Here is a 14,401-nt window from a genome sequence, read left to right on the forward strand (position 1 = left end):
CATTAGTGAACCCCAGGGGAGACTGTGCTGTGGTAGAGGGCTGGGTCTACCTACTCTGAACCTCTGAAACAGTGTAAGCAATATTCCACTGCATTATTTATTTATTACATGTATATACCATCCTATAGCCAAAGCTCTCGAGTGTGTTGTAAAGTTTGCTATACATGTTTATTAATATAATTATTTAAAATGTTTAAAGAATGTACTCGCGGTGTTTGTACTTACAGTACTTTGGTAAGTATAGAGCCCTGGAAGGGAGGAAAGGGAGTGCCCAGAAGGAAGGAGAGTGCTGATTGGATGTTTGTGTGGAGCGCCTGGGTTGGCTGGCTGTGTGAGAATGGGAGGAGTCAGAGGACTGTGTGGGTATATAGAGGCTTTTGCTGACAGGAGAGGGGGTGGGCGGGATTTTGACTGAGAAGGTCTGACTAGAGCAGCCTTCCTCAACCTGGGGCGCTCCAGATGTGTTGGACTACAACTCCCAGAATGCCCCAGCCTGGCTGGGGCATTCTGGGAGATGCAGTCCAACACATCTGGAGCGCCCCAGGTTGAGGAAGGCTGGACTAGAGTTAGGAAGGGTCTGTTATTTGGGTGGAATTAGTTGGAAGGAAGGAGAACTGTTAGTTTAAATTTGAAATGTCACTGTTCAACTGAGGGAACAATCAAGCTTTATTTACCTGTGCAAATGTAATAAATTACATTTAATTTAAACTGGTGTGGTCCTTGGAGTACCTAGAAATGGTACAGGTAAATGGTGGCAGTGGACGGGAGATTTGGGGCTAGGATGCTGAGCTGTATAGCTGTGGGTCCCGATAGAAGAGAGGTGTGCCACAGGGACAGTTGCGGCTTGATGCCTAACCTGAGCTGGGTCCTTTGATTCAGAAGAGGAATAAAGGAGCAGTATAAAGCAGCACCGGCCTCACTGTGGGCTGGGAAGGGCTCTGGACTGTACACTTGTGCTGGTGAGGAGCACAGGAGTTGGAAAGAGGACAGGCTGTGGAAAGAGGACAGGAGTTGGAAAGAGGACAGGCTGTGGAAAGAGGACAGGAGTTGGAAAGAGGACAGGCTGTGGCAGTTTTTAAGCAACTGTGCTGCTTTAAGAACTACTGCTTTGAGACCTGTAGCTTTAAGAACATCTTTGCAACTGCCCATTCCCATCTCCAGTAATCTTGATGGCGGAACTCTCACCAAGTGTATTGAATCAAAACACCTGCTGGAAGACCCAGCTTGCCTGGCAATCTCTTGGGCATTGGACAATCTCAGGCCCAGACACAAATATCTGTGGCCTTGCTGCGGGGTGGGAAGCTGCCACCAGCGGGCTGCCCCAGCAGGGGTGTCCTCGAAGGGGGTGACACACAAGGGGGCAGCCCCTTTCGTTTGCCCCTTTGGAACGCCACGAGGGCGCCTCCCATTTTTGTTTTCTTCTTTTGCTCCTTTCTTCCCTGTTTGTTTGTTTGTGCGTTAGGCCTGCTTCTTCTGCTCAGCGTGAGAGCCTGTGGTGGCTTGAAGTGGGTTACCCTCTGGGTTAGAGACAGAGGGGAGGAATGTATGTGAGATTCCATGTGACAGATGGAGTGTGTATGAATCTAGCTGCTTTTATACAGCAGCTAGCCTGATGTCCTTTTTATGACCAGGGCCAGCTATTACCACAAACTTTTCTTACCTTTTTTTCCTTTTCTTTTTGTGACTGTGCTAGTTGGATGTGTATGATTGGTTGGTTGAAAGGAGTATGTATGTAACTACCATCTATACAGCTTCACCTTAGTATGAGTAAGGTTATGACGGATTAGCCAATTTATCAGATCCACCAATTTATAACTTCTACAAGACCAGTTGTCAAATTGAGCTAATTATCTGTTAATTTCCCTGTTAATTCATAGAATCATAAAATAGCAGAGTTAGAAGGGGCCTACAAGGCCATTGAGTCCAACCCCCTGCTCAATGCAGGAATCCACCCTAAAGCAGCCCTGACAGATGCTTGTCTAGCTGCCTCTTGTGTGGGAGAGCCCACCACCTCCCTAGGTAACTGATTCCATTGTCGTACTGCTCTAACACTCAGGAAGTTTTTCCTGATGTCCAGCCGGAATCTGGCTTCCTTTAACTTGAGCCCGTTATTCCGTGTCCTGCACTCTGGGAGGATCGAGAAGAGATCCTGGCCCTCCTCTGTGTGACAACCTTTTAAGTATTTGAAGAGTGCTATCATGTCTCTCCTCAATCTTCTCTTCTCCAGGCTAAACATGCCCAGTTCTTTTAGTCTCTCTTCATAGGGCTTTGTTTCCAGACCCCTGATCATCCTGGTTGCCCTCCTCTGAACACGCTCCAGCTTGTCAAGATCACTTTGAAGTTTGTTTCTGTCTTCCAGGGTATTAGCTATCCCACCCAATTTTGTGTCATCTGCAAATTTGATAAGCGTTCCCTGCACCTCCTCGTACAAATCATTAATAAAAATGTTGAAGAGCACTGGGCCCAGGACTGATTCCTGCGGTACCCCACTCGTTGCCTCTCCCCAGTTTGAGAAGGTTCCATTGATAAGTACTCTTTGAGTTCGATTCTGTAGCCAACTGTGAATCCACTTAATAGCTGTTCCATCTAGCCCACTTTTAGCTAGTTTGTTAATCAGAATATCATGGGGCACTTTGTCAAAAGCTTTGCTGAAGTCAAGAATATTACGTCCACAGCATTCCCACAGTCCACAAGGGAGGTTATCCTATCAAAAAATGAGATCAAATTAGTCTGACAGGACTTGTTCCTGACAAATCCATGTTGACGTCTAGTGATTACCGCATTGATTTCAAGGTGTTTACAGATTGACTTCTTTATAATCTGCTCCAGAATTTTCCCAGGGATGGATGTCAGACTGACTGGTCTGTAGTTCCCAGGTTCCTCCTTTTTGCCCTTTTTGAAGATAGGGACAACGTTAGCCCTCCTCCAGTCGTCCGGCACCTCACCTGTCTTCCATGATTTTGCGAAGATAATAGACAAAGTTTCTGAGAGTTCTTCCGCTAGCTCCTTCATTACTCTAGGATGCAGTTCATCGGGCCCTGGAGATTTGAACTAATTCAAGGAAATTAGGTGTTCTTTGACCATTTGTTTATCAATCTCAAATTGCAATCCTGCCCCCTCAACTTCTGCTTCACTTTCTCCAGGGGGGTCATAGACCTGCTTTTGGGAGAAGACTGAGGCAAAGTAGGAATTGAGCACTTCAGCCTTTTCTTTGTCATCTGTTATCAATTTGCCATCCTCATTAAGCAGTTGAACCACCATTTCTTTCCTGTGTCTTTTACTACTCACGCATCTGAAGAAAGCCTTTTTATTGCTTTTAGCATCCCTCGCTAACCTCAGCTCATTCTCAGCTTTAGCCTTCCTGACGCCATTTTGGCACTTCTGCGCCACCTGTCTGTACTCTTCTTTTGTAGCCTGGCCTTCCTTCCACTTCCTATATGTATCCCTTTTTGTTTTCAGTTCATTTCTAAGCTTTTTGTGGAGCCACATTGGTTTCCTCTGTTGTCTTCTATCTTTTCTCCTGGTTGGAATTGTTTGTAACTGTGCCTTTAAAATTTCCTTTTTTAAATACTCCCACCCATCCCGCACTCCTTTTCTCATTAGGCTCACTTGCCACGGGACCTTACTTATCATAGTTCTGAGTTTATTAAAATCAGCTTTCCTAAAATCCAGAGTACGTGTATTGCTACGCTCAACTTTTGTCTCCTTCATAATCAAGAATTCAAGTATGACGTGGTCACTTTCCCCCAGAGTTCCCGTAACTGCCACTTTATCCACTAAGTCATCCCTATTGGTCAATAACAAGTCAAGGATTGCCGATCCTCTAGTTCCTTCCTCCACTTACTGTAAGAGAAAATTATCATCCACACATGTCAGGAATTTCTTGGAAGGGCTGCTTTTGGCAGTATTTGTCTCCCAACAGATATCAGGGTAATTGAAGTCCCCCATCACTACTACATCACACTTCCTAGAAACACTGGCAATTTGTTTCTCAAAAATTTTGTCCTCGTCTTCTCCTTGATTGGGTGGTCAATAGTAGACTCCGATTATCATGTTCTTTTTATTCCTTGCCCCATTTATTTTAATCCAGACGCTCTCGATGGGACTCCCAGTCTGATCCGCCTGTATTTTTGTGCAGGGATAGGTATTTTTAACATATAGTGCAACTCCACCTCCCTTTCTATTTCTTCTGTTCTTTTTGAACAAGTTATATCCTTCAATTGCTATATTCCAGTCATGGGAGTCATCCCACCAAGTTTCAGTTATACCTATCAAGTCGTATTTGCCTTCATGTAATAAGAGTTCAAGTTCATTCTGTTTGTTTTCCATGCTCTGGGCGTTAGTATATAGACATCGAAGACCATGTGTTTTATAGTCTGGCTTTGTTCCTACATTGTTGCGGACACTATTTTGGGACACTATTGGAGCTGTTCTCTGTACTGTGGTGCATTGGCCTTCATCCATTGTTGCCTCGAAGTTTACGTCTCCTGCCTCCGTAAGATTCAGTTTAAAGCCCTCTTGATCAAGTTCTTCATGCTGTGGCCGAACATATTATTTCCAGCCCTTGTGAGGTGCAATCCATCCCTTGCCAGCAGTCCATGTTCCAAGTAGCGTAGCCCGTGGTCCCAGAATCCAAAATTCTCACGTCGGCACCACCTTCATAGCCAGTCGTTCATCCGGAGTATTTTTCTTTCCCTTTCTAATCCTCTTCCAAGAACCGAGAGGATGGATGAGAAAACTACCTGGGCCCCAAAGTTCTTCAGTTTCCTTCCCAGAGCTTCAAAGTCTGAAATTATTTCTTCATAGCTCTGCTTGGCGACATAATTTCTTCCCACATGGATGAGAAGAAAGGGGTATGTGTCCGTATTGTGTATCAACTTCAGCTGGTACAAAACAGGGAAGCCCGTTTACTAACAGGGACTGGCCAGCAAGACCACATCATGCCAGTCCTTCTACAACTTCATTGGCTGCCAGTCCAGGTCCGGGCCCAATTCAAAGTGCTGGTACTAACATTCAAAGCCATAAATGGCTTGGGGCCAGGTTATCTGAAGGAACGCCTCCTCCCATATGTGCCTTGTCCACAGGGGTCCACATATGTCCACAGGGGTCCTTCTCCATGAGCCCCTGCCAAAGGAAGTGAGGCAGGTGGCTACCAGGAGGAGGGCTTTCTCTGCTGTGGCACCCCATCTGTGGAACGAGCTCCCCAGAGAGGTTCACCTGGCGCCTACACTGTACTCTTTCCGTCATCAGCTGAAGACCTTTTTATTTTCTCAGTATTTTAACACCTAATTTAACTTCAATTTAAACCTTGTTTTAATTCCGTATTTTAACCTATATCAATCTTTGTTGTGTGGTGTTATCCTGGTTATGCTTTTTATATTGATCAAAAATATTGATATTCAATATTCGTTATCTACTGCCCATGTTACTTAGCTTTGACGTTTGATATTAAGAGTTGTGCAAAATACCTTGGAAACTTGACTATCCCTAAATATTGGATAACTTTTTCTAAAGCCAGGTCTAACACAATACCTTCTGCTCTAATGAATGGTCGCTTCCAGAGAATACAAATCGTCTCTGCCTGTGTGGAGGTGAAGTGATAGAGTCTTTATCTCATATATTATTTTTCTGTAACTTTTATAGAGATGAAAGAAAAAGATGTATTGCACCTATCTTAAACAAATTCCATGGAAGGTCCTCCGACTTGTATATGACTGACTTACTGTCCGATACTAATATGTAACAGAGGCTGTTGCAGAAAATTTATTTGCCATTGTTAAGACTTGCAAGGTTATTCTTCAGACTCAGGTAACAATTGGCTGACGATTTTTAGGTTTTAAATATTTTAAATAGTTGCCGTATTGCCAATTCATGTTTTGCTCTGCTTGTTGGTATTCTGTTTTGTGAATTATCTTATGTTCTAAATGGTCTGTGACCATATAATAAAATTGATTGATTGAAATTGTGCAGTAGATTATTTAGAAGCAAATGAGACTGTGCCTGTGATTTTCAGAGTGGTAGGTGTGCTTGCTGCAGAAAGAACAACCAAAGGGTCTTGAATTTCTTCCATAATAAATGTTTGAGTCTTTAAGGTGCCACAAAATCCTGCTGTTTATGCCTTTTGTGTTGCTCCCAGCTCTTTAAAGTATTGGAAATCTATATGTTCATAGCCATGGGTGGAGAGATCAAGGATCTGCTGCTGGCCAGGCCTGGTGCAGCTGGAACCTGACATTCTGGAATAGACTAGGAGGGACTTTCTTTTGCACAGGAGTTTTTTCTCATTGTCGGCCTCCTCAGCAAAGTGGCAGGAGGCCAGAGGGCCTGGCAGAGCATACTCTGTTTTTATCCAGCATCCATTACTTATTTCCCACTAGACTACCTCTTTATTTCTTGTGGACATTCTTTGTTGTTTTGTTAAAAGAGACTTGTCGAATAAAGATTTATTTGTTGGATTCAAACAGAGGCCTGAGTTGAACTGGCTGAAAAGTGCCTTTATACACAGGGCACATAGGCATGGAGACAGCACACCTGGAATTGGATCAATGTTTAGAAAGCAGTTTCCAAGTTTTCCAGTCACACAGGACTTTGCTTCATGTGGGATTCCACCCCACCCCCAGGTCATGATGATTTCCTTGACTGACTCTGTTTCTGCAGACTTCTTTATTTCCAAGTGGAAGTTGGAGAAGGGACTCACTTGGGCAGAAGCAGAGGCGTCTTGTGTGACCACCTGCAATTTTAGTGCCCAGTTGTTTGCAGGCCTCACCTCACCGCCTGTTTATGTGGCTCAGGTGTGTTTACTCAGATGAGAGAGCCTGGCTGTTCTCAGTCTGCTGCAGAGGAGGAGGAGGAGGAGAGGAACAAGCAGAGGATTAAGGGCCTGGCAACACTAATCCACTTGCCTCTCCTGGTCAGATCCCTCCCTCACAAGGCAGCTGTCAGCAGGCCTCTGCTCTGTGCTGGATTCTGCCTGTGGCCATGGCCCCAGGAGGGCAGGTGAAGGGCCACCTCTGCTGAAGAGCAGCAATCACAGAGAGGGCGGAAAGGGGAGCGTGACCTGCAAGGCCCACAGCAGGCAACGTCTGCATGCCCGCAAGTGCCTAAGTGGGGGGGGAGGGGGGGAGAGCCCTTGCTGCCTGAAAAAGCCATGCTACAACCCAGTGGCAGAAGAGGGCTGGCCTATTCTCCAGTCCTAGGCTTGTCCTGCCCTTTCTCCAGCAAGCTTGGGGTGGTGGTGGTGGTGGTGGTGATGGGGTCTACTGTTTATTTTCACAACCCTGCAAGGGTGGGAGTGGGTGATTCAGCGGCCTTCTTGAGCTTCTGGGCTGAGAAGGGTTTTGAACGTGGGTTTCATAGAATCATAGAATAGCAAGAGTTGGAAGGGGCCTACAAGGCCATAGAGTCCAACCTCCTACTCAGTGCAGGAATCCACCCTAAAGCATCCCTGACAGATGGTTGTCCAGCTGCCTCTTGAAGGCCTGTAGTGTGGGAGAGCCCACCACCTCCCTAGGTCACTGGTTCCATTGTCATACTGCATCCGGGCCCAACAGTGCAGCCACATGGCATTGGCAGTACAGGGCGAGGAGGCGGTCCCACTAGTGGAGGAACCGTTGAGCCCTGGAGGCTTTGGAGGCCTGTGTCTAGGGGGAAGCGCCTCAGCCAGGAGCCGGAGGCTGCCCTGGCAGATCCATGCTCATCTCACACCTTGTGCTGTTGGTGCTCCAGAGATGCCATGAGGAAGCAAGAGGCTGCTCCACCTCAGAGCCTGCGGCAAGGTGCTGCTGGCCCTGGCCTGGAAGGTTCGGGCTGGACTCCTTTTCTTCTGGCGGACTGTGTGGGTTAGTACTTGGGCCCTGAGCCACCGTGGGCCAGATCTCTAGGGCTGGGCTTCAGGGCCTTCCTTTGGCCCCAGGGGGGGAAAAGAGGGCCAATGGAGCCGGCAGGGGTCTGCGTCCTTCGACTGGGGTTAGGGCACACCCCACACGGGTGTGGTGGGGGAAACCTTAGCTCTCCTTCATGGAAGGGTTTTGGTGAATTTTGTCTTTGTGCAAAGTTGAGGAGCCCAGTGACCTTGAGGACCAACTCCTTTTCAACACCTGCCGGGCACCAAGCCCTAGCCACACAGTGATTTTGTTAAGGCTTTCAGAAAACAAACACAACCGGCCTTTGGCTTGTGTGTGTCATTTAAAAGCAAGGGCTGCAGAAGCTTCAGAGGAGCCATTCCGGTGGTGGGCAGAAAGACCGACCAGCGTGTTTCAGCTTAAAGCTCTTCGCAAGGAAGCCTTTGGAGAAGCACTTTAGACTTTTCAAATGGGGTTAAACTGCAGAAAATCTGGGAGACGGGACATCTGGGGGGAGGGGGGAGGGCAGACTTAGTCTCTAGGCCTGGGCTTCTGCACCCATTTTAAAGAGTGAATAAATTCCAGTCAGAGGTTGCATTTTCCAGCATAAAATTTGTCTGCCCAAACACTCACATTTTTGAGTTGAGAAATGAAATAAGTTTGGAAGGGGGGGAGGAATTGTTAACACACAACAAAAGGCACAGCGCACAGACATTTCACTTTTGAATTTTGAGTGCCTGTGAAAGAAAGTTGGGTGGGCCTTTTTCTTTTTTGATTCTTAACTTTTCCTTTCTCTTCCAAGCTGTTAGTTTTCTTCCCAGGATCCCTGAAAAGTAGAAACAGCCCCCAATGAGTGGCAGAATGTACACACACACACACACACGTCCCTTAGGACATTTCCCCATGACAAGCCTGTTGAACTGGCTGAGTGATTGTTCTTGAGAATCTCAGGGGCGGGGGTTGCACTTGAGCCCACTCCAACAGCAATGCCCAGGATCAGGGCAGTCCAAGTGCCATCGAACTCAAACATGCTGCTGCTGCTGCTTGGATAATGTACTTTCAGGCAGAAAGGCCCTGCTTTTGCGGACACTGCCTTGCTAATACTGCTCTCTTGACACCTCTCCAGGTTGCCTTGTTCTGTTGCAAGCTTTGCTGGGACATCATCCTCCATCTTGTGCAGGAGGTAACGTTTCTGAGCCTGGCAAGCGTCGTCGTCGTCGTCCCCCCCCGCCCCCCGCCGTGCCGTCCCCACTCTCGGCTGGTGCTTCACTTCCCTCTTGTTCGCCAATCGTGGCCTTGTGCTGCCCTAGGGTTGCTCCTCGATGAGCTCGTGGCTGGAGGCCCACCAGGGGAATGAGCCCCTCTCTCCATCGGCAAGTCCTTGGCCCCAAGAAGGAGGTGGTTATGCTGAGAGAATTAGGGGTATGTGTGAGACATGAGAGTCTGAGGGCTGCTGCCGCTCTCCTTCCAATGTCCCTTGTTGCTGGTGGCATCTCCCAAGGGAGGAGGGAGAAAGCAGGAACCCAGCAGGAGGAGTGGGGAACTGTCCTGGCCCCCTTTCCCTCCTGGTTTAGGATTCTGATCTGGTGCAGACACTTGGAAAGATTCACCTCACCATTTGGCAGGATGATACAGGCAACTAAACTGCCCCAGCGGGAGCTTGGTCATACCTCTGTACCATCCTGCCCAGCAGGACGCCTGGACTTTGCCCGATGGAGGAAGACCGTGTGGCAGAAAAACAGGGCTTCTCCCTCCCAGGTGCGGTTGCCTCAAGCCAGGGGTCCACCAAACCCAGTGGTGCGAACTCTGGCTGCCAAGGGCTCCCCACTCCCTCCAGCCCTGGCGCTGGAGGCCCCATTGGTGGGAATTGTGCTTAAAATGGGGCTATGCCATGACCCTATCGGCCCTCTTTCCAGTTGCCCCGCAGCAATAGTTGGCCTGTGACTCAGCAACCCCCAGCCCGGCTAGTCAGGGCAAGGAGGAATATGAAGTGGCCTCCAACGTCTTCATGTTTTCAGATGCTGGGAAGCTGCGGGAGGAAGTGCAGAGGCTGCAGGAGTCCAGCGGTGCAGCCCTGGAGAGGCTGCGGAGCTAGAGGCCCAGGTGCGGCATGTCTGCCAGGAGCAGACATACCGAGAAACTCATCTGGAGCAGCCGCTACCTGGAGCTGCTGAGGGAGCAGCAAGAGCTGGCTCTTCAGGATGGCTCCACACACCCCACCCCCAGGTTAATTTCTGAAGGCACATCTGTCGCCTGAAAGTTTGTAGAGAAACATGATCTGCACATGCTCAGAGGCTCTGTTTATTTCTGCAATGATGACCTTGCTTGTTCCACAACATGAGATTTTTGACTGAGAAAAGTCAGGAGTGTGCCAAATTGCTTGGGACCCAGTCAAGTCAGCCTTCTCTTGACATGAATGGGAACTGCATTCCAGGGCAGTCAGTGGGCACAGCAGACCATCCTGTGGGGTTTTGCCCAAATTCTGTATTTTACTAGCCCCATGTACACCCACATCCCTCCCTCCGCAACCCTCCTGACTGAGCTTCCTAATGGAGCCGACCCACCCACACACACCAGGCAAGTTGCTACACTGCATGGCCAGCTGTGTTACTCCTCCCTGGCCAAAGCAGGGGAGGGCAGAGGCCGCTGTGGCCGGCCCCATCTTCCCCATCACCAGCAGGCCAGCTGCTCTCTTGCAAGGTCTTGCTGGTTGTGGCTGGCCCAACGGAGGCCTGAGCCCCAATGGCAGTCCAGACTTGTCTTTCGGTGCAGCTCCAAAGACGGGACCAGGCTCTGTGGCAGGGCTGTGTGAAGCCCAAGGGGCCAGTGGATGCTGTGCAGGACCCAGATCACAGCAGGCAAGTGAATGGGAAAAGAAGAAGAGGGGGCTCAGGGGATGGTGCTCTCCTGCAACCTAAGCTACTGGGCAGGGCAGGCTGGCAGAGGAATTCTCACAGCTGACAGGGAGGCAGCGCAAGTGGATTTCTCCGCAACAGCCTTTGCTGCCCTTAGCAACGTCCTTTACCATCTCTCTTATGCTTCCCTAACAAAAAAATTCTGACCTGGTCTTACAGATTGGGGGCTCAGTCTGACTGAGAAAGAGCAACCTGCTTGAGGTTGCACAAACAGTCCATGAATGAGGTGGAACTTGTTCCCAGAACTCCCACAGCAAAGGGTGTTTCAAGCCACTGGACTGCATGGGTGCACTGATAAAAAAAATAAATCAAATTGTGTGAACTTTTAGAAACCTTAAATGAGAAAATTTGTGCTGACCTGGCCTCAGGGACAGAAAGCAGGGGTGAAGAGTGAATGAATTGCAGGTAGAATCTCAATACAGGTATCCAAATACATTTGAAGTGCTTCACTGAGCAGTCCTTACCCTCCAGGTGTTTTGGATTACAACACCCACCATTCCTGACCATTGGCCATTCTATTGGGGTTGATGGGTGTTGATGTCCAAAACATCTGGAGGGCACCAGGTTGGGCAAGACTGCTAGGCACCAATCACATGGGGGGCGAGGGGGGGAGAGAGAGATCAGTCCACGGCTGCTATACTGGTGCCACGAGAAGTTTGGGGACACAACAGCAGCAGCAGCAGCAGCCCACTCTCGGGATGCTGCCACGGGGAAGGAGGGTGTTACTCAGAGCGCTTCGGCTATTGGGCGGTATAAAAATGTAATAAACAAATAAATAAAATAAATAAGAGCAAGAGTGCAGGAAGTGGCTTCTGGTCAGGTGATTTCTGTTGCTGGGATCCCTCCTGGGAGAACCCGGCCGGTTCCGAAGAAAGTTCAGCGTCAGCGAGGAGGCCCCGGGAGGGGCTGGGCCAGAGCAGCGGCCCGGCAGGCGTCCCCACCCCCAGCCCAGCCTGCACAGAAGACCGCTGTGCTCGGGCCCACCGGCCCCCAGGCCTCCTGCAGCATTGGCAGAAATCCGGATCCTGCAGCAAAGCCCCTGTTCTGCCTGCAGAAGTTTGCCCCCCGCCCCTGCTCTCTCCAATTAAAAGGCCCCCTGGCAGCCAGGTGGGGAATGCCTGCAGCCTGGAGAGCCACTGCCAGTGAGAAGAATGCTGGCTAGCTAGACCCATGGGCGGACTCGCGGGGAATCACACGAATTTTAGCTTAAACTACCCCCAGAGTGCTTGTTTTAATCCAGCAGCTGCAAACCTTTCCTTGCATTATGTTGTAAAGTGCCTCTTAGGACATCTCTATGCGTAATCAAGATTGCTACCATTAGGGTACAAATTACCTACAAGCTTTTAAGAAACTCAGCTGCTCAGAGCAAACCCAGAGTCCTCAAAAGAACTCAGCTTCACACATTACCGTAGTCAACTGTCAAAAGGAAATGTAGTAGAGCTTCAAAACAGAGCAGGCCACATCCGCCTGCCTTTCAGTCTAGTTGAATTTATGAGGGTCGCCATCCTGATGGATCCTGACGCCCGACACAGCAGCACAGACAGCCACGCTGGACATGTTTGGGTCACGTGGGTTGATCCCTCTTGTCCTTCAAAGGGCTTTGAAAAGTTGAGAGGGCTCTACGGAGTGTTTTGCCAGTCCTTGACTAGTGCCAGCCCATAGGAACAGAGGCAGCTCCTTCCTGAGCTCCCTGTTTTTAAAGCAGCAGAGCTGCTAAGAGCCGTAGCAATCTAAAATTTCTGGGCTGCTGCTCCTACTGCTTGAAGCCACCATTGACCGTGGCTGGGGAGGCAGGAAAGAGGAGGAACAAGGGCCTTTAGCTACTTTGTGGAAATGTTCTGAAGGCCTCCTGCTTCAGGAAACAGACGTCTCTAAACGCCTCAAGGCCAGCCTTCGGCTCAGTCAGCTCCAGGACCTTTGGGGTGGGAGAAAGAGCAGCTTACTTTCCATTTAGCTAAAGTTCAGCTGGAATCTCAGCCCCACCCGAGGGCCCAAGCAGAGCTGGGCACGTCCCATTAAGAGGAAAGGCCGAAGTTCAGAGGGCAGGCGACTGAGGCTCAGGTGTACCCTGCACAAAGCAAGGGCACCAGCAAGGACGCTTCCACCCCAAAACGAGACCAGCTCATTTCTTACCCCAAACTGTGGAGTGTCATTTTTGAAACACCATCAGCAAAAGAACTTCAGAATTGGCTTTATTTACACTCAGTGCTGTCTGTTCTAATTCGTGTAAAGCCCATGTTGCCATTAGTATGTTGTATATTAGTATATTGTATAGTATAGTATGTTGTATATTAGTATATTACCATGTTGCCATAAGTATTTATTTAAAACATTTATATCCTGCCCTATATCAATAAGATCTCAGGGCAGCATACAGTAGTCGTCTTCCTTTCCTGAACTTTTGCCCCTCAGCCCCCTTACCAGAGGGACGCATGAATTATACCAATATGGCTCATGCATAGTGAATCCCTCCTCCAAAATTTGAGTACGGCGCAGCCCCCGCCTATCCCTTGCATATCCCGCTTGGCCTCCTCCATCCCCTTCCCTCTCTCCACTGGTGGTGACAACTTAACCACAGGCATGCCTGGGGGCCACCTTCTCACCACACTGATTGGACGAGCAGAACTATCTGTCATCCCTTTGGCAGAGGGGCTGCCCTGCCTGTTTGGCACAGAGGAAATTAATTGCTGTTAAAGCTTGAGCTTTAAACTTTCTTGAACTTTCAAAATTTTCTGCACATTTGCAGTGCTCACGCTTCAGTTTAAAACAAAAAAGAGCAAAATCAGTCTGGTAGCTCTCTATTAATAAGGCTTACAACTACTGTATCCTTATATAAGATTGGCAGTGGCTTGCCAAAGCCTTGGGCAGAGAAGGGCCTTTGACATTTCCTGCTACCTGATCTTTTCACTGGAAGTGCCAGGGCTGGTTGAAAGTGGGACCTTCTGCATATAAAGCTGAGCTCTGTACAGATTTCCAATCCCCCCGTCGTCAAGAGCCCTGTTCACAAGAATGTATAGTAGCAGTGGTACGGCAGCATTTTCCTTCATCCTGCAGCTCAGAAAGTCTGAACAGTTTCCCTCTTGGCTTTAAATGTTTATTGTCAACTACAGAGACTTAAAATATTTGTGTTGATAACCAATTCCACTGCTTGAAGCTGAGAAGTTCTAAGCAACTCAAAAGCTTCTATTATGGACACAGAAAAATGTAATCTCACCATGTATAAAGAAAACTCAGGAACTGGCTTTTATATGCATATTTTATATTTTGCACATTCCATTGTTATTTTGTCAGTGGGAGTAGCTGTCTCTCAAGGGCCTTTAAAACAGGCCGTAAATGAACCTCTTACATTTCACAGGCATGGAAAGGATGGAGGGTCTGACAGCCAAAACTACCTCACTGGAAGCACAGCTGTGAAGTGATGCTACTATTTCAAATACTGGGAGCCACGGAACAAACTTGGACATGAAAGAGGGGGTGACAGTGTCACTCTCTGTGTCCTGCAGCAGGACAGATGTGGCTTCTGTGAGCCATCCCTAAAAGGCGCACAAGGATGGGAGCATCCCAAACAATAATCCTCCCCAACTTCTTCCGTGACACCTCTATGTGGGAAGCCAGATGCAAGAGGAGGGTGGGGAGAGCATGGCAGGA

The sequence above is a fragment of the Elgaria multicarinata genome, chromosome 13, assembly GCF_023053635.1.
Source record: "Elgaria multicarinata webbii isolate HBS135686 ecotype San Diego chromosome 13, rElgMul1.1.pri, whole genome shotgun sequence".
Lineage (NCBI taxonomy): Eukaryota > Metazoa > Chordata > Lepidosauria > Squamata > Anguidae > Elgaria > Elgaria multicarinata.